Below are 24,931 nucleotides of genomic sequence, written 5' to 3'. Positions count from 1 at the left end.
CTTCACCCCAGCACCTACAACCTCTCTTCACCCCAGCACCTACCGCCTCTCTTCACCCGTTCACCCCAGCACCTACCACCTCTCTTCACCCCAGCACCTACCACCTCTCTTCACCCCAGCACCTACCACCTCTCTTCACCCAAGTACCTACCACCTCTCTTCACCCCATCACCTACCACCTCTCTTCACCCCAGCACCTACAACCTCTCTTCACCCCAGCACCTACGGCCTCTCTTCACCCCAGCACCTACGGCCTCTCTTCACTCGCTCACCCCAGCACCTACCACATCTCTTCACCCCAGCACCTACCACCTCTCTTCACCCCAGCACCTACCACCTCTCTTCACCCCAGCACCTACCACCTCTCTTCAGTCGTTCACCCCAGCACCTACGACCTCTCTTCACCCAGCACCTACCACCTCTCTTCACCCTAGCACCTCTCTTGACCCCAGCACCTACCACCTCTCTTCACCCCAGCACCTACTGCCTATCTTCACCCATTCACCCCAACACCTACCACCTCTCAACACCCCAGCCCCTACCACCTCTCAACACCCCAGCGCCTACCAACTCTCTTTTCCCCAAGTACCTACCACCTCTCTTCACCCCAAGTACGTACGACCTTTCTTCACCCCAGCACCTACCGCCTCTCTTCTCTCCAGCACCTACCACCTCTCATCACCCCAGCACATATCACCTCTCTTCACCCCAGCACTTACCGCCTCTCTTCACCCCAGCACCTACTGCCTACCTTCACCCCAGCACCTACCGCCTCTCTGCACCCCAGCACCTATCACCTCTCCTCACCCTAGCACCTATCACCTATCACCTATCACCTACCACCTCTCTTCACCACAGAACCTACCACATCTCTTCACCCCAGCACCTACCACCTCTCTTCACCCCAGCACCTACCACCTCTCTTCAACCCAGAACCTACCACCTCTCTTCTCCCCAGCACCTACCACCTCTCTTCACCCCAGTACCTACAACCTCTCTTCACCTCAGCACCTACCTCCTCTCTTCACTCGTTCACCCCAGAACCTACCACATCTCTTCACCCCAGCACCTACCACCTGTCTTCACCCTAGCACCTCTCTTCAACTCAGAACCTACCACCTCTCTTCACCCCAGCACCCTCAACCTCTCTTCACCCCAAGTACCTACCACCTCTCTTCACCCCAGCACCTACCATCTATCTTCAGCCCAGCACCTACCACCTCTCTTCACCCCAGCACCTACCACCTCTCTTCACCCTAGCACCTACAACCAATCTTCACCCCAGCACCTACAACCTCTCTTCACCCTAGCACCTACAACCAATCTTCACCCCAGCACCTACCACCTCTCTTCACCCTAGCACCTACCGCCTTTCTTCACCCGTTCACCCCAGCACCTACCACCTCCCTTCACCCCAGCACCTACCACCTCCCTTCACCCCAGCACCTACCACCTTTCTTCACCCAGCACCTACCACCTCTTCACACCAGCACCTACCGCCTCTCTTCACCCGTTCACCCCAGCACCTACCACCTCTCTTCACCCCAGCACCTACCACCTCTCTTCACCCCAAGTACCTACCACCTCTCTTCACCCCAGCACCTACCACCTCTCTTCACCCCAGCACCTACCACCTCTCTTCACCCCAGCACCTACAACCTCTCTTCACCCCAGCACCTACGGCCTCTCTTCAACGCAGCACCTACGGCTTCTCTTCACCCCAGCACCTACGGCCTCTCTTCACTCATTCACCCCAGCACCTACCACCTCTCTTCACCCTAGCACCTACCGCCTTTCTTCACCCGTTCACCCCAGCATCTACCACCTCCCTTCATCCCAGCACCTACCACCTCCCATCACCCCAGCACCTACCACCTTTCTTCACCCAGCACCTACCACCTCTTCACACCAGCACCTACCGCCTCTCTTCACCCGTTCACCCCAGCACCTACCACCTCTCTTCACCCCAGCCCCTACCACCTCTCTTCACCCCAAGTACCTACCACCTCTCTTCACCCCAGCACCTACCACCTCTCTTCACCCCAGCACCTACCACCTCTCTTCACCCCAGCACCTAACACCTCTCTTCACCCTAGCACCTACAACCAATCTTCACCCCAGCACCTACAACCTCTCTTCATCCCAGCACTTACCGCCTCTCTTCACTCGTTCACCCCAGCACCTACCACATCTCTTCACCACAGCACCTACCACCTCTCTTCACCCCAGCACCTACCACCTCTCTTCACCACCAGCACCTACCACCTCTCTTCACCCCAGCACCTACCACCTCTCTTCACCCCAGCACCTACTGCCTCTCTTCAACCGTTCACCCCAGCACCTACCACCTCTCTTCACCCCAGCACCCTCCACCTCTCTTCACCCCAGGTACCTACCACCTCTCTTCACCCCAGCACCTACCACCTATCTTCAGCCCAGCACCTACCACCTCTCTTCACCCCAGCACCTACCACCTCTCTTCACCCTAGCACCTACAACCAATCTTCACCCCAGCACCTACAACCTCTCTTCATCCCAGCACTTACCGCCTCTCTTCACTCGTTCACCCCAGCACCTACCACATCTCTTCACCCCAGCACCTACCACCTCTCTTCACCCCAGCACCTACCACCTCTCTTCACCCCAGCACCTACCGTCTTTCTTCACCCCAGCACCTACCACCTCTCTTCACCCCAGCACCCTCCACCTCTCTTCACCCCAAGTACCTACCACCTCTCTTCACCCCAGCACCTACCACCTCTCTTCACCCCAGCACCCTCCACCTCTCTTCACCCCAAGTACCTACCACCTCTCTTCACCCCAGCACCTACCACCTATCTTCAGCCCAGCACCTACCACCTCTCTTCACCCCAGCACCTACCACCTCTCTTCACCCTAGCACCTACAACCAATGTTCACCCCAGCACCTACAACCTCTCTTCACCCTAGCACCTACAACCAATCTTCACCCCAGCACCTACCACCTCTCTTCACCCTAGCACCTACCGCCTTTCTTCACCCGTTCACCCCAGCACCTACCACCTCCCTTCACCCCAACACCTACCACCTCTCAACACCCCAGCCCCTACCACCTCTCAACACCCCAGCGCCTACCAACTCTCTTTTCCCCAAGTACCTACCACCTCTCTTCACCCCAAGTACGTACGACCTTTCTTCACCCCAGCACCTACCGCCTCTCTTCTCTCCAGCACCTACCACCTCTCATCACCCCAGCACATATCACCTCTCTTCACCCCAGCACTTACCGCCTCTCTTCACCCCAGCACCTACTGCCTACCTTCACCCCAGCACCTACCGCCTCTCTGCACCCCAGCACCTATCACCTCTCCTCACCCTAGCACCTATCACCTATCACCTATCACCTACCACCTCTCTTCACCACAGAACCTACCACATCTCTTCACCCCAGCACCTACCACCTCTCTTCACCCCAGCACCTACCACCTCTCTTCAACCCAGAACCTACCACCTCTCTTCTCCCCAGCACCTACCACCTCTCTTCACCCCAGTACCTACAACCTCTCTTCACCTCAGCACCTACCTCCTCTCTTCACTCGTTCACCCCAGAACCTACCACATCTCTTCACCCCAGCACCTACCACCTGTCTTCACCCTAGCACCTCTCTTCAACTCAGAACCTACCACCTCTCTTCACCCCAGCACCCTCAACCTCTCTTCACCCCAAGTACCTACCACCTCTCTTCACCCCAGCACCTACCATCTATCTTCAGCCCAGCACCTACCACCTCTCTTCACCCCAGCACCTACCACCTCTCTTCACCCTAGCACCTACAACCAATCTTCACCCCAGCACCTACAACCTCTCTTCACCCTAGCACCTACAACCAATCTTCACCCCAGCACCTACCACCTCTCTTCACCCTAGCACCTACCGCCTTTCTTCACCCGTTCACCCCAGCACCTACCACCTCCCTTCACCCCAGCACCTACCACCTCCCTTCACCCCAGCACCTACCACCTTTCTTCACCCAGCACCTACCACCTCTTCACACCAGCACCTACCGCCTCTCTTCACCCGTTCACCCCAGCACCTACCACCTCTCTTCACCCCAGCACCTACCACCTCTCTTCACCCCAAGTACCTACCACCTCTCTTCACCCCAGCACCTACCACCTCTCTTCACCCCAGCACCTACCACCTCTCTTCACCCCAGCACCTACAACCTCTCTTCACCCCAGCACCTACGGCCTCTCTTCAACGCAGCACCTACGGCTTCTCTTCACCCCAGCACCTACGGCCTCTCTTCACTCATTCACCCCAGCACCTACCACCTCTCTTCACCCTAGCACCTACCGCCTTTCTTCACCCGTTCACCCCAGCATCTACCACCTCCCTTCATCCCAGCACCTACCACCTCCCATCACCCCAGCACCTACCACCTTTCTTCACCCAGCACCTACCACCTCTTCACACCAGCACCTACCGCCTCTCTTCACCTGTTCACCCCAGCACCTACCACCTCTCTTCACCCCAGCCCCTACCACCTCTCTTCACCCCAAGTACCTACCACCTCTCTTCACCCCAGCACCTACCACCTCTCTTCACCCCAGCACCTACCACCTCTCTTCACCCCAGCACCTAACACCTCTCTTCACCCTAGCACCTACAACCAATCTTCACCCCAGCACCTACAACCTCTCTTCATCCCAGCACTTACCGCCTCTCTTCACTCGTTCACCCCAGCACCTACCACATCTCTTCACCACAGCACCTACCACCTCTCTTCACCCCAGCACCTACCACCTCTCTTCACCACCAGCACCTACCACCTCTCTTCACCCCAGCACCTACCACCTCTCTTCACCCCAGCACCTACTGCCTCTCTTCAACCGTTCACCCCAGCACCTACCACCTCTCTTCACCCCAGCACCCTCCACCTCTCTTCACCCCAGGTACCTACCACCTCTCTTCACCCCAGCACCTACCACCTATCTTCAGCCCAGCACCTACCACCTCTCTTCACCCCAGCACCTACCACCTCTCTTCACCCTAGCACCTACAACCAATCTTCACCCCAGCACCTACAACCTCTCTTCATCCCAGCACTTACCGCCTCTCTTCACTCGTTCACCCCAGCACCTACCACATCTCTTCACCCCAGCACCTACCACCTCTCTTCACCCCAGCACCTACCACCTCTCTTCACCCCAGCACCTACCGTCTTTCTTCACCCCAGCACCTACCACCTCTCTTCACCCCAGCACCCTCCACCTCTCTTCACCCCAAGTACCTACCACCTCTCTTCACCCCAGCACCTACCACCTCTCTTCACCCCAGCACCCTCCACCTCTCTTCACCCCAAGTACCTACCACCTCTCTTCACCCCAGCACCTACCACCTATCTTCAGCCCAGCACCTACCACCTCTCTTCACCCCAGCACCTACCACCTCTCTTCACCCTAGCACCTACAACCAATGTTCACCCCAGCACCTACAACCTCTCTTCACCCTAGCACCTACAACCAATCTTCACCCCAGCACCTACCACCTCTCTTCACCCTAGCACCTACCGCCTTTCTTCACCCGTTCACCCCAGCACCTACCACCTCCCTTCACCCCAGCACCTACCACCTCCCTTCACCCCAGCACCTACCACCTTTCTTCACCCAGCACCTACCACCTCTTCACACCAGCACCTACCGCCTCTCTTCACCCGTTCACCCCAGCACCTACCACCTCTCTTCACCCCAGCACCTACCACCTCTCTTCACCCCAAGTACCTACCACCTCTCTTCACCTCAGCACCTACCACCTCTCTTCACCCCAGCACCTACCACCTCTCTTCACCCCAGCACCTACAACCTCTCTTCACCCCAGCACCTATGGCCTCTCTTCACCCCAGCACCTACGGCCTCTCTTCACTCATTCACCCCAGCACCTACCACATCTCTTCACCCCAGCACCTACCACCTCTCTTCACCCCAGCACCTACCACCTCTCTTCACCCCAGCACCTACCACCTCTCTTCAGTCGTTCACCCCAGCACCTACGACCTCTCTTCACCCCAGCACCTACCACCTCTCTTCACCCTAGCACCTCTCTTCACCCCAGCACCTACCACCTCTCTTCACCCCAGCACCTACTGCCTATCTTCACCCATTCACCCCAACACCTACCACCTCTCAACACCCCAGCACCTACCACCTCTCTTCACCCTAGCACCTACCGCCTCTCTTCACCCGTTCACCCCAGCACCTACCACCTCCCTTCACCCCAGCACCTACCACCTCCCTTCACCACAGCACCTACCACCTTTCTTCACCCAGCACCTACCACCTCTCTTCACCCCAGCACCTACTGCCTATCTTCACCCATTCACCCCAACACCTACCACCTCTCAACACCCCAGCACCTACCACCTCTCTTCACCCTAGCACCTACCGCCTCTCTTCACCCGTTCACCCTAGCACCTACCGCCTCTCTTCACCCGTTCACCCCAGCACCTACCACCTCTCTTCACCCCAGCACCTACCACCTCTCTTCACCCCAAGTACCTACCACCTCTCTTCACCCCAGCACCTACAACCTCTCTTCACCCCAGCACCTACAACCTCTCTTCACCCCAGCACCTACGGCCTCTCTTCACCCCAGCACCTACTGCCTCTCTTCAACCGTTCACCCCAGCACCTACCACCTCTCTTCACCCCAGCACCTACCACCTCCCTTCACCCCAGCACCTACCACCTTTCTTCACCCAGCACCTACCACCTCTTCACACCAGCACCTACCGCCTCTCTTCACCCGTTCACCCCAGCACCTACAACCTCTCGTCACCCAAGCACCTACAACCTCTCTTCACCCCAGCACCTACAACCTCTCTTCACCCCAGCACCTACGGCCTCTCTTCACCCCAGCACCTACGGCCTCTCTTCACTCGTCACCCCAGATCCTACCACATCTCTTCACCCCAAGTACCTACAACCTCTCGTCACCCCAGCACCTACAACCTCTCTTCACCCCAGCACCTACGGCCTCTCTTCAACCCAGCACCTACGGCTTCTCTTCACCCCAGCACCTACGGCCTCTCTTCACTCATTCACCCCAGCACCTACCACCTCTCTTCACCCTAGCACCTACCGCCTTTCTTCACCCGTTCACCCCAGCACCTACCACCTCCCTTCACCCCAGAACCTACCACCTCCCTTCACCCCAGCACCTACCACCTTTCTTCACCCAGCACCTACCACCTCTTCACACCAGCACCTACCGCCTCTCTTCACCCGTTCACCCCAGTACCTACCACCTCTCTTCACCCCAGCCCCTACCACCTCTCTTCACCCCAAGTACCTACCACCTCTCTTCACCCCAGCACCTACCATCTCTCTTCACCCCAGCACCTAACACCTCTCTTCACCCTAGCACCTACAACCAATCTTCACCCCAGCACCTACAACCTCTCTTCATCCCAGCACTTACCGCCTCTCTTCACTCGTTCACCCCAGCACCTACCACATCTCTTCACCCCAGCAGCTAGCACCTCTCTTCACCCCAGCACCTACCACCTCTCTTCACCCCAGCACCTACCACCTCTCTTCAGTCGTTCACCCCAGCACCTACGACCTCTCTTCACCCCAGCACCTACCACCTCTCTTCACCCTAGCACCTCTCTTCACCCCAGCACCTACCACCTCTCTTCACCCCAGCACCTACTGCCTATCTTCACCCATTCACCCCAACACCTACCACCTCTCAACACCCCAGCACCTACCACCTCTCTTCACCCTAGCACCTACCGCCTCTCTTCACCCGTTCACCCCAGCACCTACCACCTCCCTTCACCCCAGCACCTACCACCTCCCTTCACCACAGCACCTACCACCTTTCTTCACCCAGCACCTACCACCTCTCTTCACCCCAGCACCTACTGCCTATCTTCACCCATTCACCCCAACACCTACCACCTCTCAACACCCCAGCACCTACCACCTCTCTTCACCCTAGCACCTACCGCCTCTCTTCACCCGTTCTCCCCAGCACATACCGCCTCTCTTCACCCGTTCACCCCAGCACCTACCACCTCTCTTCACCCCAGCACCTACCACCTCTCTTCACCCCAAGTACCTACCACCTCTCTTCACCCCAGCACCTACAACCTCTCTTCACCCCAGCACCTACAACCTCTCTTCACCCCAGCACCTACGGCCTCTCTTCACCCCAGCACCTACCGCCTCTCTTCACCCGTTCACCCCAGCACCTAAAACCTCTCGTCACCCCAGCACCTACCACCTCCCTTCACCCCAGCACCTACAACCTCTCTTCACCCCAAGTACCTACCACCTCTCTTCACCCCAAGTACCTACCACCTCTCTTCACCCCAGCACCTACCGCCTCTCTTCACACCAGCACCTACCACCTCTCTTCACCCCAGCACCTACAACCTAACTTCACCCCAGCACCTACTGCCTCTCTTCACTCGTTCACCCCAGAAACTACTAAATCTCTTCACCCCAGCACCTACCACCTACCACCTCTCTTTACTGCAGAACCTACCACATATCTTCAACCCAGCACCTACCACCTCTCTTCACCCCAGCACCTACCACCTCTCTTCACACCAGCACCTACCACCTCTCTTCACCCCAGCACCTACAACCTCTCTTCACCCCAGCACCTACCGCCTCTCTTCACTCGTTCATCCCAGAACCTACTAAATCTCTTCACCCCAGCACCTATCACCTCTCTTCACCCTAGCACCTCTCTTCAACCCAGCACCTACCACCTCTCTTCACCCCAGTACCTACTGCCTCTCTTCACCCATTCACCCACCACCTCTCAACACCCCAGCACCTACCACCTCTCTTCACTCCAGCACCTACCGCCTCTCTTCACCCCAGCACCTACCGCCTCTCTTCACCGCAGCACCTGCCGCCTTTCATCACCCGTTCACCCCAGCACCTGCCACCTCCCTTCTCCCCAGCACCTACCACCTCTCTTCACCCAGCACCTACCGCCTCTCTTCATCCCAGCACCTACCGCCTCTCTTCACCCGTTCACCCTAGCACCTACCACCTCTCTTCACCCCAGCACCTACGACCTCTCTTCACCCCAGCACCTACTGCCTCTCTTCAACCGTTCACAACAGCACCTACCACCTCTCTTCACCCCAGCACCCTCCACCTCTCTTCACCCCAAGTACCTACCACCACTCTTCACCCCAGCACCTACCACCTATCTTCAGCCCAGCACCTACCACCTCTCTTCACCCCAGCCCCTACCACCTCTCTTCACCCTAGCACCTACAACCAATCTTCACCCCAGCACCTACAACCTCTCTTCATCCCAGCACTTACCGCCTCTCTTCACTCGTTCACCCCAGCACCTACCACATCTCTTCACCCCAGCACCTACCACCTCTCTTCACCCTAGCACCTACCACCTCTCTTCACCCCAGCACCTACCGCCTCTCTTCACCCCAGCACCTACCACCTCTCTTCACCCTAGCACCTACCGCCTCTCTTCACCCGTTCACCCCAGCACCTACTGCCTCTCTTCAACCGTTCAACCCTGCACCTACCACCTCTCTTCACCCCAGCACCCTCCACCTCTCTTCACCCCAAGTACCTACCACCTCTCTTCACCCCAGCACCTACCACCTATCTTCAGCCCAGCACCTACCACCTCTCTTCACCCCAGCCCCTACCACCTCTCTTCACCCCAAGTACCTACCACCTCTCTTCACCCCAGCACCTACCACCTCTCTTCACCCCAGCACCTAACACCTCTCTTCACCCTAGCACCTACAACCAATCTTCACCCCAGCACCTACCACCTCTCTTCACCCCAGCACCTAACACCTCTCTTCACCCTAGCACCTACAACCAATCTTCACCCCAGCACCTACCACCTATCTTCACCCCAGCACCTACCACCTCTCTTCACCACCAGCACCTACCACCTCTCTTCACCCCAGCCCCTACCACCTCTCTTCACCCCAAGTACCTACCACCTCTCTTCACCCCAGCACCTACCACCTCTCTTCACCACCAGCACCTACCACCTCTCTTCACCCCAGCACCTACCACCTCTCTTCACCCCAGCACCTACTGCCTCTCTTCAACCGCTCACCCCAGCACCTACCACCTCTCTTCACCCCAGCACCCTCCACCTCTCTTCACCCCAAGTACCTACTACCTCTCTTCACCCCAGCACCTACCACCTATCTTCAGCCCAGCACCTACCACCTCTCTTCACCCCAGCACCTACCACCTCTCTTCACCCTAGCACCTACAACCAATCTTCACCCCAGCACCTACAACCTCTGTTCATCCCAGCACTTACCGCCTCTCTTCACTCGTTCACCCCAGCACCTACCACATCTCTTCACCCCAGCACCTACCACCTCTCTTCACCCCAGCACCTACCACCTCTCTTCACCCCAGCACCTACCGCCTCTCTTCACCCCAGCACCTACCACCTCTCTTCACCCTAGCACCTACCGCCTCTCTTCTCCCGTTCACCCCAGCACCTACCACCTCCCTTCACCCCAGCACCTACCACCTCCCTTCACCCCAGCACCTACCACCTTTCTTCACCCAGCACCTACCACCTCTTCACACCAGCACCTGCCGCCTCTCTTCACCCGTTCACCCCAGCACCTACCACCTCTCTTCACCCCAGCACCTACCACCTCTCTTCACCCCAAGTACCTACCACCTCTCTTCACCCCAGTACCTAACACCTCTCTTCACCCTAGCACCTACAACCAATCTTCACCCCAGCACCTACAACCTCTCTTCATCCCAGCACTTACCGCCTCTCTTCACTCGTTCACCCCAGCACCTACCACATCTCTTCACCCCAGCACCTACCACCTCTCTTCACCCCAGCACCTACCACCTCTCTTCACCCAGCACCTACCGCCTCTCTTCATCCCAGCACCTACCGCCTCTCTTCACCTGTTCACCCTAGCACCTACCACCTCTCTTCACCCCAGCACCTACGACCTCTCTTCAACCCAGCACCTACTGCCTCTCTTCAACCGTTCACCCCAGCACCTACCACCTCTCTTCACCCCAGCACCCTCCACCTCTCTTCACCCCAAGTACCTACCACCTCTCTTCACCCCAGCCCCTACCACCTCTCTTCACCCTAGCACCTACAACCAATCTTCACCCCAGCACCTACAACCTCTCTTCATCCCAGCACTTACCGCCTCTCTTTACTCGTTCACCCCAGCACCTACCACATCTTTTCACCCCAGCACCTACCACCTCTCTTCACCCCAGCACCTACCACCTCTCTTCACCCCAGCACCTACCGCCTCTCTTCACCCCAGCACCTACCACCTCTCTTCACCCTAGCACCTACCGCCTCTCTTCACCCGTTCACCCCAGCACCTACCACCTCCCTTCACCCCAGCACCTACCACCTCCCTTCACCCCAGCACCTACCACCTTTCTTCACCCAGCACCTACCACCTCTTCACACCAGCACCTACCGCCTCTCTTCACCCGTTCACCCCAGCACCTACCACCTCTCTTCACCCCAGCACCTACCACCTCTCTTCACCCCAAGTACCTACCAGCTCTCTTCACCCCAGCACCTACCACCTCTCTTCACCCCAGCACCTAACACCTCTCTTCACCCTAGCACCTACAACCAATCATCACCCCAGCACCTACCGCCTCTCTTCACCCGTTCACCCCAGCACCTACCACCTCCCTTCACCCCAGCACCTACCACCTCCCTTCACCCCAGCACCTACCGCCTCTCTTCACCCCAGCACCTACCACCTCTCTTCACCCTAGCACCTACCGCATCTCTTCACCCGTTCACCCCAGCACCTACCACCTCCCTTCACCCCAGCACCTACCACCTCCCTTCACCCCAGCACCTACCACCTTTCTTCACCCAGCACCTACCACCTCTTCACACCAGCACCTACCGCCTCTCTTCACCCGTTCACCCCAGCACCTACCACCTCTCTTCACCCCAGCACCTACCACCTCTCTTCACCCCAAGTACCTACCACCTCTCTTCACCCCAGCACCTACCACCTCTCTTCACCCCAGTCCCTAACACCTCTCTTCACCCTAGCAGCTACAACCAATCTTCACCCCAGCACCTACAACCTCTCTTCATCCCAGCACTTACCGCCTCTCTTCACTCGTTCACCCCAGCACCTACCACATCTCTTCACCCCAGCACCTACCACCTCTCTTCACCCCAGCACCTACCACCTCTCTTCCCCCAGCACCTACCACCTCTCTTCACCCTAGCACCTACCGCCTTTCTTCACCCGTTCACCCCAGCACCTACCACCTCCCTTCACCCCAGCACCTACCACCTCCCTTCACCCCAGCACCTACCACCTTTCTTCACCCAGCACCTACCACCTCTTCACACCAGCACCTACCGCCTCTCTTTACCCGTTCACTCCAGCACCTACCACCTCTCTTCACCCCAGCACCTACCACCTCTCTTCACCCCAAGTACCTACCACCTGTCTTCACCCCAGCACCTACCACCTCTCTTCACCCCAGCACCTACCACCTCTCTTCACCCCAGCACCTACAACCTCTCTTCACCCCAGCACCTATGGCCTCTCTTCACCCCAGCACCTACGGCCTCTCTTCACTCATTCACCCCAGCACCTACCACATCTCTTCACCCCAGCACCTACCACCTCTCTTCACCCCAGCACCTACCACCTCTCTTCACCCCAGCACCTACCACCTCTCTTCAGTCGTTCACCCCAGCACCTACGACCTCTCTTCACCCCAGCACCTACCACCTCTCTTCACCCTAGCACCTCTCTTCACCCCAGCACCTACCACCTCTCTTCACCCCAGCACCTACTGCCTATCTTCACCCATTCACCCCAACACCTACCACCTCTCAACACCCCAGCAACTACCACCTCTCTTCACCCTAGCACCTACCGCCTCTCTTCACCCGTTCACCCCAGCACCTACCGCCTCTCTTCACCTGTTCACCCCAGCACCTACCACCTCTCTTCACCCCAGCACCTACCACCTCTCTTCACCCCAAGTACCTACCACCTCTCTTCACCCCAGCACCTACCACCTCTCTTCACCCCAGCACCTACAACCTCTCTTCACCCCAGCACCTACAACCTCTCTTCACCCCAGCACCTACGGCCTCTCTTCACCCCAGCACCTACTGCCTCTCTTCAACCGTTCACCCCAGCACCTACCACCTCTCTTCACCCCAGCACCCTCCACCTCTCTTCACCCCAAGTACCTACCACCTCTCTTCACCCCAGCACCTACCACCTATCTTCAGCCCAGCACCTACCATCTCTCTTCACCCCAGCACCTACCACCTCTCTTCACCCTAGCACCTACAACCAATCTTCACCCCAGCACCTACAACCTCTCTTCATCCCAGCACTTACCACCTCTCTTCACTCATTCACCCCAGCACCTACCACATCTCTTCACCCCAGCACCTACCACCTCTCTTCACCCCAGCACCTACCACCTCTCTTCACCCCAGCACCTACCGCCTCTCTTCACCCCAGCACCTACCACCTCTCTTCACCCTAGCACCTACCGCCTTTCTTCACCCGTTCACCCCAGCACCTACCACCTCCCTTCACCCCAACACCTACCACCTCCCTTCACCCCAGCACCTACCACCTTTCTTCACCAGCACCAACCACCTCTTCACACCAGCACCTACCGCCTCTCTTCACCCGTTCACCCCAGCACCTACCACCTCTCTTCACCCCAGCACCTACCACCTCTCTTCACCCCAAGTACCTACCACCTCTCTTCACCCCAGCACCTACCACCTCTCTTCACCCCAGCACCTACAACCTCTCTTCACCCCAGCACCTACAACCTCTCTTCACCCCAGCACCTACGGCCTCTCTTCAACCCAGCACCTACGGCCTCTCTTCACCCCAGCACCTACGGCCTCTCTTCACCCCAGCACCTACGGCCTCTCTTCACTCATTCACCCCAGCACCTACCACATCTCTTCACCCCTTCACCTACCGCCTCTCTTCACGCGTTCACCCCAGCACCTACCACCTCTCTTCCCCCAGCACCTACCACCTCTCTTCACCCCAAGTACCTACCACCTCTCTACACCCCAGCACCTACCACCTCTATTCACCCCAGCACCTACCACCTCTCTTCACCCCAGCACCTACCACCTCTCTTCACCCCAGCACCTACTGCCTCTCTTCACCCGTAAACCCTAGCACCTACCACCTCTCTTCACTCCTGCACCTACCGCCTCTCTTTACTCCAGCACCTACCACCTCTCTTCAACCCAGCACCTACCACCTCTCTTCCCCCCAGCATCTACCACCCGTCATTACCCCAGCACCTACCGCCTCTCTTCACTCTTTCACCCCAGCACCTACCACCTCTCTTCAGTCGTTCACCACAGCACCTACCACCTCTCTTCACCCCAGCACCTACCACCTCTCTTCACCCTAGCACCTTTCTTTACCCCAGCACCTACCACCTCTCTTCACCCCAGCACCTACTGCCTATCTTCACCCATTCACCCCAACACCTACCACCTCTCAACACCCCAGCACCTACGACCTCTCAACACCCCAGCACCTACCACCTCTCTTCACCCCAGCACCTACCACCTCTCTTCACACCAGCACCTACCACCTCTCTTCACCCCAGCACCTACAACCTCTCTTCACCCCAGCACCTACCGCCTCTCTTCACTCGTTCATCCCAGAACCTACTAAATCTCTTCACCCCAGCACCTATCACCTCTCTTCACCCTAGCACCTCTCTTCAACCCAGCACCTACCACCTCTCTTCACCCCAGTACCTACTGCCTCTCTTCACCCATTCACCCACCACCTCTCAACACCCCAGCACCTACCACCTCTCTTCACTCCAGCACCTACCGCCTCTCTTCACCCCAGCACCTACCGCCTCTCTTCACCGCAGCACCTGCCGCCTTTCATCACCCGTTCACCCCAGCACCTGCCACCTCCCTTCTCCCCAGCACCTACCACCTCTCTTCACCCAGCACCTACCGCCTCTCTTCATCCCAGCACCTACCGCCTCTCTTCACCCATTCACCCTAGCACCTACCACCTCTCTTCACCCCAGCACCTACGACCTCTCTTCACCCCAGCACCTACTGCCTCTCTTCAACCGTTCACCACAGCATCTACCACCTCTCTTCACCCCAGCACCCTCCACCTCTCTTCACCCCAAGTACCTACCACCACTCTTCACCCCAGCACCTACCACCTATCTTCAGCCCAGCACCTACCACCTCTCTTCACCCCAGCCCCTACCACCTCTCTTCACCCTAGCACCTACAACCAATCTTCACCCCAGCACCTACAACCTCTCTTCATCCCAGCACTTACCGCCTCTCTTCACTCGTTCACCCCAGCACCTACCACATCTCTTCACCCCAGCACCTACCACCTCTCTTCACCCTAGCACCTACCACCTCTCTTCACCCCAGCACCTACCGCCTCTCTTCACCCCAGCACCTACCACCTCTCTTCACCCTAGCACCTACCGCCTCTCTTCACCCGTTCACCCCAGCACCTACTGCCTCTCTTCAACCGTTCAACCCTGCACCTACCACCTCTTTTCACCCCAGAACCCTCCACCTCTCTTCACCCCAAGTACCTACCACCTCTCTTCACCCCAGCACCTACCACCTATCTTCAGCCCAGCACCTACCACCTCTCTTCACCCCAGCCCCTACCACCTCTCTTCACCCCAAGTACCTACCACCTCTCTTCACCCCAGCACCTACCACCTCTCTTCACCCCAGCACCTAACACCTCTCTTCACCCTAGCACCTACAACCAATCTTCACCCCAGCACCTACCACCTCTCTTCACCCCAGCACCTAACACCTCTCTTCACCCTAGCACCTACAACCAATCTTCACCCCAGCACCTACCACCTATCTTCACCCCAGCACCTACCACCTCTCTTCACCACCAGCACCTACCACCTCTCTTCACCCCAGCCCCTACCACCTCTCTTCACCCCAAGTACCTACCACCTCTCTTCACCCCAGCACCTACCACCTCTCTTCACCACCAGCACCTACCACCTCTCTTCACCCCAGCACCTACCACCTCTCTTCACCCCAGCACCTACTGCCTCTCTTCAACCGCTCACCCCAGCACCTACCACCTCTCTTCACCCCAGCACCCTCCACCTCTCTTCACCCCAAGTACCTACTACCTCTCTTCACCCCAGCACCTACCACCTATCTTCAGCCCAGCACCTACCACCTCTCTTCACCCCAGCACCTACCACCTCTCTTCACCCTAGCACCTACAACCAATCTTCACCCCAGCACCTACAACCTCTGTTCATCCCAGCACTTACCGCCTCTCTTCACTCGTTCACCCCAGCACCTACCACATCTCTTCACCCCAGCACCTACCACCTCTCTTCACCCCAGCACCTACCACCTCTCTTCACCCCAGCACCTACCGCCTCTCTTCACCCCAGCACCTACCACCTCTCTTCACCCTAGCACCTACCGCCTCTCTTCTCCCGTTCACCCCAGCACCTACCACCTCCCTTCACCCCAGCACCTACCACCTCCCTTCACCCCAGCACCTACCACCTTTCTTCACCCAGCACCTACCACCTCTTCACACCAGCACCTGCCGCCTCTCTTCACCCGTTCACCCCAGCACCTACCACCTCTCTTCACCCCAGCACCTACCACCTCTCTTCACCCCAAGTACCTACCACCTCTCTTCACCCCAGTACCTAACACCTCTCTTCACCCTAGCACCTACAACCAATCTTCACCCCAGCACCTACAACCTCTCTTCATCCCAGCACTTACCGCCTCTCTTCACTCGTTCACCCCAGCACCTACCACATCTCTTCACCCCAGCACCTACCACCTCTCTTCACCCCAGCACCTACCACCTCTCTTCACCCAGCACCTACCGCCTCTCTTCATCCCAGCACCTACCGCCTCTCTTCACCTGTTCACCCTAGCACCTACCACCTCTCTTCACCCCAGCACCTACGACCTCTCTTCACCCCAGCACCTACTGCCTCTCTTCAACGGTTCACCCCAGCACCTACCACCTCTCTTCACCCCAGCACCCTCCACCTCTCTTCACCCCAAGTACCTACCACCTCTCTTCACCCCAGCCCCTACCACCTCTCTTCACCCTAGCACCTACAACCAATCTTCACCCCAGCACCTACAACCTCTCTTCATCCCAGCACTTACCGCCTCTCTTCACTCGTTCACCCCAGCACCTACCACATCTTTTCACCCCAGCACCTACCACCTCTCTTCACCCCAGCACCTACCACCTCTCTTCACCCCAGCACCTACCGCCTCTCTTCACCCCAGCACCTACCACCTCTCTTCACCCTAGCACCTACCGCCTCTCTTCACCCGTTCACCCCAGCACCTACCACCTCCCTTCACCCCAGCACCTACCACCTCCCTTCACCCCAGCACCTACCACCTTTCTTCACCCAGCACCTACCACCTCTTCACACCAGCACCTACCGCCTCTCTTCACCCGTTCACCCCAGCACCTACCACCTCTCTTCACCCCAGCACCTACCACCTCTCTTCACCCCAAGTACCTACCAGCTCTCTTCACCCCAGCACCTACCACCTCTCTTCACCCCAGCACCTAACACCTCTCTTCACCCTAGCACCTACAACCAATCATCACCCCAGCACCTACCGCCTCTCTTCACCCGTTCACCCCAGCACCTACCACCTCCCTTCACCCCAGCACCTACCACCTCCCTTCACCCCAGCACCTACCGCCTCTCTTCACCCCAGCACCTACCACCTCTCTTCACCCTAGCACCTACCGCATCTCTTCACCCGTTCACCCCAGCACCTACCACCTCCCTTCACCCCAGCACCTACCACCTCCCTTCACCCCAGCACCTACCACCTTTCTTCACCCAGCACCTACCACCTCTTCACACCAGCACCTACCGCCTCTCTTCACCCGTTCACCCCAGCACCTACCACCTCTCTTCACCCCAGCACCTACCACCTCTCTTCACCCCAAGTACCTACCACCTCTCTTCACCCCAGCACCTACCACCTCTCTTCACCCCAGTCCCTAACACCTCTCTTCACCCTAGCAGCTACAACCAATCTTCACCCCAGCACCTACAACCACTCTTCATCCCAGCACTTACCGCCTCTCTTCACTCGTTCACCCCAGCACCTACCACATCTCTTCACCCCAGCACCTACCACCTCTCTTCACCCCAGCACCTACCACCTCTCTTCCCCCCAGCACCTACCACCTCTCTTCACCCTAGCACCTACCGCCTTTCTTCACCCGTTCACCCCAGCACCTACCACCTCCCTTCACCCCAGCACCTACCACCTCCCTTCACCCCAGCACCTACCACCTTTCTTCACCCAGCACCTACCACCTCTTCACACCAGCACCTACCGCCTCTCTTTACCCGTTCACTCCAGCCCCTACCACCTCTCTTCACCCCAGCACCTACCACCTCTCTTCACCCCAAGTACCTACCACCTGTCTTCACCCCAGCACCTACCACCTCTCTTCACCCCAGCACCTACCACCTCTCTTCACCCCAGCACCTACAACCTCTCTTCACCCCAGCACCTATGGCCTCTCTTCACCCCAGCACCTACGGCCTCTCTTCACTCATTCACCCCAGCACCTACCACATCTCTTCACCCCAGCACCTACCACCTCTCTTCACCCCAGCACCTACCACCTCTCTTCACCCCAGCACCTACCACCTCTCTTCAGTCGTTCACCCCAGCACCTACGACCTCTCTTCACCCCAGCACCTACCACCTCTCTTCACCCTAGCACCTCTCTTCACCCCAGCACCTACCACCTCTCTTCACCCCAGCACCTACTGCCTATCTTCACCCATTCACCCCAACACCTACCACCTCTCAACACCCCAGCAACTACCACCTCTCTTCACCCTAGCACCTACCGCCTCTCTTCACCCGTTCACCCCAGCACCTACCGCCTCTCTTCACCTGTTCACCCCAGCACCTACCACCTCTCTTCACCCCAGCACCTACCACCTCTCTTCACCCCAAGTACCTACCACCTCTCTTCACCCCAGCACCTACCACCTCTCTTCACCCCAGCACCTACAACCTCTCTTCACCCCAGCACCTACAACCTCTCTTCACCCCAGCACCTACGGCCTCTCTTCACCCCAGCACCTACTGCCTCTCTTCAACCGTTCACCCCAGCACCTACCACCTCTCTTCACCCCAGCACCCTCCACCTCTCTTCACCCCAAGTACCTACCACCTCTCTTCACCCCAGCACCTACCACCTATCTTCAGCCCAGCACCTACCATCTCTCTTCACCCCAGCACCTACCACCTCTCTTCACCCTAGCATCTACAACCAATCTTCACCCCAGCACCTACAACCTCTCTTCATCCCAGCACTTACCACCTCTCTTCACTCGTTCACCCCAGCACCTACCACATCTCTTCACCCCAGCACCTACCACCTCTCTTCACCCCAGCACCTACCACCTCTCTTCACCCCAGCACCTACCACCTCTCTTCACCCCAGCACCTACCGCCTCTCTTCACCCAGCACCTACCACCTCTCTTCACCCTAGCACCTACCGCCTTTCTTCACCCGTTCACCCCAGCACCTACCACCTCCCTTCACCCCAACACCTACCACCTCCCTTCACCCCAGCACCTACCACCTTTCTTCACCCAGCACCAACCACCTCTTCACACCAGCACCTACCGCCTCTCTTCACCCGTTCACCCCAGCACCTACCACCTCTCTTCACCCCAGCACCTACCACCTCTCTTCACCCCAAGTACCTACCACCTCTCTTCACCCCAGCACCTACCACCTCTCTTCACCCCAGCACCTACAACCTCTCTTCACCCCAGCACCTACAACCTCTCTTCACCCCAGCACCTACGGCCTCTCTTCAACCCAGCACCTACGGCCTCTCTTCACCCCAGCACCTACGGCCTCTCTTCACCCCAGCACCTACGGCCTCTCTTCACTCATTCACCCCAGCACCTACCACATCTCTTCACCCCTTCACCTACCGCCTCTCTTCACGCGTTCACCCCAGCACCTACCACCTCTCTTCCCCCAGCACCTACCACCTCTCTTCACCCCAAGTACCTACCACCTCTCTACACCCCAGCACCTACCACCTCTATTCACCCCAGCACCTACCACCTCTCTTCACCCCAGCACCTACCACCTCTCGTCACCCCAGCACCTACTGCCTCTCTTCACCCGTAAACCCTAGCACCTACCACCTCTCTTCACTCCTGCACCTACCGCCTCTCTTTACTCCAGCACCTACCACCTCTCTTCAACCCAGCACCTACCACCTCTCTTCCCCCCAGCATCTACCACCCGTCATTACCCCAGCACCTACCGCCTCTCTTCACTCTTTCACCCCAGCACCTACCACCTCTCTTCAGTCGTTCACCACAGCACCTACCACCTCTCTTCACCCCAGCACCTACCACCTCTCTTCACCCTAGCACCTTTCTTCACCCCAGCACCTACCACCTCTCTTCACCCCAGCACCTACTGCCTATCTTCACCCATTCACCCCAACACCTACCACCTCTCAACACCCCAGCACCTACGACCTCTCAACACCCCAGCACCTACCACCTCTCTTCACCCCAGCACCTACTGCCTATCTTCACCCATTCACCCCAACACCTACCACCTCTCAACACCCCAGCACCTACGACCTCTCATCACCCCAGCACATATCACCTCTCTTCACCCCAGCACTTACCGCCTCTCTTCACCCCAGCACCTACCGACTACCTTCACCCCAGCACCTACCGCCTCTCTGCACCCCAGCACCTATCACCTCTCCTCACCCTAGCACCTATCACCTACCACCTCTCTTCACCACAGAACCTACCACATATCTTCACCCCAGCACCTACCACCTCTCTTCACCCCAGCACCTACCACCTCTCTTCACCCCAGCACCTACCACCTCTCTTCACCCCAGAACCTACCACCTCTCTTCACCCCAGAACCTACCACCTCTCTTCTCCCCAGCACCTACCACCTCTCTTCACCCCAGCACCTACAACCTCTCTTCACCTCAGCACCTACCTCCTCTCTTCACTCGTACACCCCAGAACCTACCACATCTCTTCACCCCAGCACCTACCACCTCTCTTCACCCTAGCACCACTCTTCACCCCAGCACCTACCACCTCTCTTCACCCCAGCACCTACTGCCTCTATTCACCCATTCACCCCAAATCCTACCACCTCTCAACACCCCAGCACCTACCACCTCTCAACACCCCAGCACCTACCACCTCTCTTCACCCCAAGTACCTACCACCTCTCTTCACCCCAAGTACCTACCACCTCTCTTCACTCCAGCACCTACCGACTCTCTTCACACCAGCACCCACCACCTCTCTTCACCCCAGCACCTACAACCTAACTTCACCCCAGCACCCACTGCCTCTCTTCACTCGTTCACCCCAGAACCTACTAAATCTCTTCACCCCAGCACCTACCACCTACCACCTCTCTTTACCGCAGAACCTACCACATATCTTCAACCCAGCACCTACCACCTCTCTTCACCCCAGCACCTACCACGTCTCTTCACACCAGCACCTACCACCTCTCTTCACCCCAGCACCTACAACCTCTCTTCACCCCAGCACCTACCGCCTCTCTTCACTCGTTCACCCCAGAACCTACTAAATCTCTTCACCCCAGCACCTACCACCTACCACCTCTCTTTACCGCAGAACCTACCACATATCTTCAACCCAGCACCTACCACCTACCTCTCTTCACCCCAGCACCTACCACCTCTCTTCACACCAGCACCTACCACCTCTCTTCACCCCAGCACCTACAACCTCTCTTCACCCCAGCACCTACCGCCTCTCTTCACCCGTTCACCCCAGCACCTACCACCTCTCTTCACCCCAGCACCTACCACCTCTCTTCACCCCAGCACCTACCACCTCTCTTCACCCAAGTACCTACCACCTCTCTTCACCCCATCACCTACCACCTCTCTTCACCCCAGCACCTACCACCTCTCTTCACCCCAGCACCTACCACCTCTCTTCACCCAGCACCTACCGCCTCTCTTCATCCCAGCACCTACCGCCTCTCTTCACCTGTTCACCCTAGCACCTACCACCTCTCTTCACCCCAGCACCTACGACCTCTCTTCACCCCAGCACCTACTGCCTCTCTTCAACCGTTCACCCCAGCACCTACCACCTCTCTTCACCCCAGCACCCTCCACCTCTCTTCACCCCAGCACCTACCACCTCTCTTCACCCCAGCACCTACCGCCTCTCTTCACCCCAGCACCTACCACCTCTCTTCACCCTAGCACCTACCGCCTCTCTTCACCCGTTCACCCCAGCACCTACCACATCTTTTCACCCCAGCACCTACCACCTCTCTTCACCCCAGCACCTACCACCTCTCTTCACCCCAGCACCTACCGCCTCTCTTCACCCCAGCACCTACCACCTCTCTTCACCCTAGCACCTACCGCCTCTCTTCACCCGTTCACCCCAGCACCTACCACCTCCCTTCACCCCAGCACCTACCACCTCCCTTCACCCCAGCACCTACCACCTCCCTTCACCCCAGCACCTACCACCTCCCTTCACCCCAGCACCTACCACCTTTCTTCACCCAGCACCTACCACCTCTTCACACCAGCACCTACCGCCTCTCTTCACCCGTTCACCCCAGCACCTACCACCTCTCTTCACCCCAGCACCTACCACCTCTCTTCACCCCAAGTACCTACCAGCTCTCTTCACCCCAGCACCTACCACCTCTCTTCACCCCAGCACCTAACACCTCTCTTCACCCTAGCACCTACAACCAATCTTCACCCCAGCACCTACCGCCTCTCTTCACCCGTTCACCCCAGCACCTACCACCTCCCTTCACCCCAGCACCTACCACCTCCCTTCACCCCAGCACCTACCGCCTCTCTTCACCCCAGCACCTACCACCTGTCTTCACCCTAGCACCTACCGCATCTCTTCACCCGTTCACCCCAGCACCTACCACCTCCCTTCACCCCAGCACCTACCACCTCCCTTCACCCCAGCACCTACCACCTTTCTTCACCCAGCACCTACCACCTCTTCACACCAGCACCTACCGCCTCTCTTCACCCGTTCACCCCAGCACCTACCACCTCTCTTCACCCCAGCACCTACCACCTCTCTTCACCCCAAGTACCTACCACCTCTCTTCACCCCAGCACCTACCACCTCTCTTCACCCCAGTCCCTAACACCTCTCTTCACCCTAGCAGCTACAACCAATCTTCACCCCAGCACCTACAACCTCTCTTCATCCCAGCACTTACCGCCTCTCTTCACTCGTTCACCCCAGCACCTACCACATCTCTTCACCCCAGCACCTACCACCTCTCTTCACCCCAGCACCTACCACCTCTCTTCCCCCCAGCACCTACCACCTCTCTTCACCCTAGCACCTACCGCCTTTCTTCACCCGTTCACCCCAGCACCTACCACCTCCCTTCACCCCAGCACCTACCACCTCCCTTCACCCCAGCACCTACCACCTTTCTTCACCCAGCACCTACCACCTCTTCACACCAGCACCTACCGCCTCTCTTCACCCGTTCACTCCAGCACCTACCACCTCTCTTCACCCCAGCACCTACCACCTCTCTTCACCCCAAGTACCTACCACCTCTCTTCACCCCAGCACCTACCACCTCTCTTCACCCCAGCACCTACCACCTCTCTTCACCCCAGCACCTACAACCTCTCTTCACCCCAGCACCTATGGCCTCTCTTCACCCCAGCACCTACGGCCTCTCTTCACTCATTCACCCCAGCACCTACCACATCTCTTCACCCCAGCACCTACCACCTCTCTTCACCCCAGCACCTACCACCTCTCTTCACCCCAGCACCTACCACCTCTCTTCAGTCGTTCACCCCAGCACCTACGACCTCTCTTCACCCCAGCACCTACCACCTCTCTTCACCCTAGCACCTCTCTTCACCCCAGCACCTACCACCTCTCTTCACCCCAGCACCTACTGCCTATCTTCACCCATTCACCCCAACACCTACCACCTCTCAACACCCCAGCAACTACCACCTCTCTTCACCCTAGCACCTACCGCCTCTCTTCACCCGTTCACCCCAGCACCTACCGCCTCTCTTCACCCCAGCACCTACCACCTCTCTTCACCCCAGCACCTACCACCTCTCTTCACCCCAGCACCTACCACCTCTCTTCACCCCAGCACCTACCACCTCTCTTCACCCCAGCACCTACAACCTCTCTTCACCCCAGCACCTACGGCCTCTCTTCACCCCAGCACCTACTGCCTCTCTTCAACCGTTCACCCCAGCACCTACCACCTCTCTTCACCCCAGCACCCTCCACCTCTCTTCACCCCAAGTACCTACCACCTCTCTTCACCCCAGCACCTACCACCTATCTTCAGCCCAGCACCTACCATCTCTCTTCACCCCAGCACCTACCACCTCTCTTCACCCTAGCACCTACAACCAATCTTCACCCCAGCACCTACAACCTCTCTTCATCCCAGCACTTACCACCTCTCTTCACTCGTTCACCCCAGCACCTACCACCTCTCTTCACCCCAGCACCTACCACCTCTCTTCACCCCAGCACCTACCGCCTCTCTTCACCCCAGCACCTACCACCTCTCTTCACCCTAGCACCTACCGCCTTTCTTCACCCGTTCACCCCAGCACCTACCACCTCCCTTCACCCCAACACCTACCACCTCCCTTCACCCCAGCACCTACCACCTTTCTTCACCCAGCACCAACCACCTCTTCACACCAGCACCTACCGCCTCTCTTCACCCGTTCACCCCAGCACCTACCACCTCTCTTCACCCCAGCACCTACCACCTCTCTT

The sequence above is a fragment of the Triturus cristatus genome, chromosome 1_1, assembly GCF_964204655.1.
Source record: "Triturus cristatus chromosome 1_1, aTriCri1.1, whole genome shotgun sequence".
NCBI lineage: Eukaryota > Metazoa > Chordata > Amphibia > Caudata > Salamandridae > Triturus > Triturus cristatus.
This window is presented reverse-complemented; position numbering follows the sequence as displayed.